General features: G+C 36.3%; 1 long non-coding RNA gene across 1 annotated transcript in view; it reads right to left on the bottom strand.

The window, feature by feature from the left end:
* LOC138002917 (uncharacterized) overlaps positions 1 to 3,380 on the bottom strand; it is an 8,350-nt gene extending 4,970 nt beyond the window's left edge. Inside the window, exon 1 of the long non-coding RNA XR_011123374.1 lies at positions 3,298 to 3,380. This is a non-coding gene — a long non-coding RNA (uncharacterized lncRNA). The remainder of the gene's footprint in view (positions 1 to 3,297) is intronic.
* Between the last annotated feature and the right edge of the window lie 382 nt (positions 3,381 to 3,762).

Here is a 3,762-nt window from a genome sequence, read left to right as displayed (position 1 = left end):
TCTGGTTTTTCACACTGTACTACAAATGACGAAAATAGACTTGTGGATATCTTAAAAGACTTGTATTTATTTCAGCTTATTCAGTCTCCAACGCGTCTGGCTAATGTTTTGGATTTAGTCTTGACTAACAATTCAGACAGTATTTCTTCTCTCCAAAGTGGTGTTAGTATTAGTGAAATTGGAATTCCATCTGATCACTACCCCATACTCTTTGACATCGTGGTTTCCTACTTTTTCAAGACTCCTGCAAAGAGTTTACGTTACAACTTCAAAAATGCAAATTTTGAAGCCATTGGTCAGGCCTTACATCAACTCCCTTTGAGCTCTGGTCTAGTTAATATCACATCCAAGGAGGATTTCCGATGCAGCTTGGCAATTATTAAGATAGGGTTTCGTTCTGCAAGAAAGAAATACCTTGCTGACATTGTTAATGAAGTTCATCATAACAGTAAACGATGTTGGTCTTACTCCTTCAAAAACAAAAGGAAACCTATCCCTGATAAAATATACTATGGTGCGGACGTCTTTTCCAACGACCTTGCACGCTTCAACGAACGCCTTTCTAAGTACTTTCAGTCCATCTACAAAGATCACATTGGTTGTAGCGTTATTGCGGAGGAGCTTGTTCCTTTAGATTCATTAACTGAGACTCTTGATCTGATCCAGGTCTCTGTGAAAGAGGTGACGTCTCTCCTTCGATCCATTAATGTAAGCAAATCAGTCGGACCTGATGGTTTACCTAATATTATCTTAAAGGAGTGCGCGGAAGTTTTGTCTCCTTCCTTAACAGCGTTTATCAACTTTGGGTTAAGCCACGGCTTTTGTCTTAGTAAGTGGAAGTACGCCAATATAACTCCGGTTCACAAAAAAGGCAAACGTGATGACGTCTGCAACTAGTGACCAATCTCACTGCTACCTGTTATTTCTAATATTCAGTAATATGTTGTTGCCAATGAATTGACCAAACATATCAAGAATCAGCTCTACAACCTTCAGTATGGTTTCCAAAGTGGCAGATCATGTGTGGCCCAACTTCTTTTGGATTAGATTTACCGATTTGATATTATTGGATTTTGCTAAAGCACTCGACTCGGTTTGTCACAAAAATCTGCGACAAAAGGTAAAGTGGTTTGGTATCTGTGGCCCTTTACTTGCATGGTTTGAAAGTTACCTTAGCTGCCGCATGCAACGAGTTGTTATTAATGGTTCCTACTCCAACTGGAATCCTTTAAAATCGGTTGTTAATTACTGGCTAGAATACTTAGATGTTTTCTTTCTTTTTTTTTTAAGTGTAAGGCTGGTTTAATAAACTTAAATCTTGATGATTTAGTTGTATTTTGTAGTGGGCGTTCCTGTCGTGGCTCGTCAGGTCTCTTTCTAAAGAATAATTTTGCAAGAACCTCCCTGTTTCGTGACTCGTATTTTGTACGCATTTTTCTAATTTGTGGACTGCTATTCCAGGGTATATTAAATCTGAAAGCTTGCTAGAATCATTTAAGACGAAAGTTAAGTCATTTTTCTATAAAAGACTTACTATTGTTTTCAAACAAGACGACATTTGCTCTTACAAGTTAGTTTGTCCTAAGTGTCGTCGTCTGAACATATTTACTAAAATTTGGTTTATCAAGGGAGTTGATAATGTAAATTGGCCACCGTACAGAGATTCTAAAAGCTGACGTTTCGAGAGTTAGCCCTTCGTCAGAGCGAATCGAGGGATTATGGGTTACGTGTAGTTTTTATAGTAGAGTAGGAGCTACGCTATTGTTGGTAACATGGCAACGTGAAAAATAGGAATATATTAGTTAAATGAAAAGCGTTCGTTAATACCGTGAGGATTAAGGGTGCCGATTTGAAAGATGAATTTTTGTTCCAGATTCTTGCGGCTTTCCGTCGTACCTAGATGTAGGGAAGGGCCGCAGATAGCCATGTGTTTTTTGGAGTGGTTGGGCAGATTAAAATGGCGAGCGACTGGCTTAGATGCATCCTTGTCATTCTTCTCAACATCGCGAAGGTGTTCGCGGAATCGGTCACCTAGTCGTCTACCTGTCTCACCAATGTATAATTTATTGCATAACGTACAGGTTATGCAATAAATGACATTTGCGGAGGTACATGTGAAACGATCGGTGATCTTAACAGATCGCTTAGGTCCCGATATCTTGCTAGTGTTAACAATGAAAAGACATATTTACTAGTTGTACATGTTGAAACGTTTCATACGTTCCTAATGTTCTCTACCCTATTGAACCGTATTTCTAGTTTAGTGTTTTTGAACTATTTTCTCTTCCCTATATAGTTACATATGTGGAACGTTTTGAAACCTTCATCTCAATCGTTTCATTGTCATTTTTTTATTCGTATTTACACTATTTATGTAGTTTGTTTGTTATTAAGTTGTCTTTTTGTAGCAAGGGGTGCTTGTAAGTGGGTGGATTTGTATCTTTTTTCTTTTAGGGGTAGGGTCGGGTAATTTTTCTAGTAGGGGACCTTGTATCCTATTGTAATATTACCTGCCTTTGGGCGAATTCGTTAAATAAATAAATAAACAAATAAATAAGTAAATTGTAGCTATTGTGGCTTTAGTATTTATAATCAATTTCTATTATTTTATTGTTTTACATGATAATGGCGTTAAGATTTCGTCGAAACGTTGTCGTTTTTTTAAACCTTTTCGCTTTTAAAATGTCATGTTATTTTATCGCGATTTTTTTATAACGAAATGTTTTTCAAAATAAACTTTAAAAGTTGTGAAATCAATAGGGGGAAAGATGTCGAGACCTTTTTGTGATTAATTAAAATAAAAATGATTCGTATTACTTGATACACCCATGTCGTTATGTGTTTTTAAATTAACTCTTGCATTTAACTTTTAAAATTCTTTACTATGTTTTCATTTAGGGATTCTTGAACATCCAATTTTCGTTTGTTTGGCCGTTTGCAGTGGGCTAACTTTCCGATGGCTAAATGAGATATGCATTTGTATGAAAAGTTGGGAAAACGCCACTTTGTGGGGGATATATTTACTGTAGTTTCATATACATGTGAATGCCCTACAAATCATATATGGTGACCTGGTGGAAGCCGTGAGAAGGTCTATTGAGTCATTAGATCTGGATACCCATACCAAAGAGATGGTCTTATCCTGCGAACCCAGTTAATCTTATATAAACCTAGAGAAGCTGTGTTGCATATTATTTGAAAATTTAATTCGCATTTGTCAGCGAAACTCGAATTCCGGTTTAACTGATAGAGACTGTCTAGCTCTTTAGTTAGATCTCTAGAACAATTGCAACTTACCTGCGCGAAAGCGTTTGGATTAGCAATTTTCACTGAGGGCCTGCAAAAATTACTCAATTGTTTACAGGAACTGAATACTGTGCATGGTTGCTTTTTAATGATGCGTTAATTTATTCTACATTTACGCCCAATGAAAGTTGTGTCAAAATAAATAATGGCTTCTTTGTCACAATTTGTCAACTTAGTTATCGGTTCAATCGTAAAGATTCAATCAGGTAAATTTATTTGCAAATTAGTGCTTAGTGGTTACGTGATTACTGAAAGAAATATGTTCTATGCAATGAATTATAGATTTCTCAATTAGTCGCAAAGTGTCACTGTTGCCATGGAAACATGGATACCACGCCTTTTGTGCTGCGAATGTCAAAGAAACAAAAAATCAGTAATTTATTGCAGAGAACATTACATTACAAATATGTACAGCAATTTTAAAGTCAATTGAGTTAAAACTCTTCAAGAAATCAA

Source organism: Montipora foliosa, chromosome 5 (assembly GCF_036669935.1).
Source record: "Montipora foliosa isolate CH-2021 chromosome 5, ASM3666993v2, whole genome shotgun sequence".
Taxonomy (NCBI): domain Eukaryota; kingdom Metazoa; phylum Cnidaria; class Anthozoa; order Scleractinia; family Acroporidae; genus Montipora; species Montipora foliosa.
Note: the sequence above shows the minus strand (reverse complement) of the source record. Positions and strands in the feature narration are given on the sequence as shown.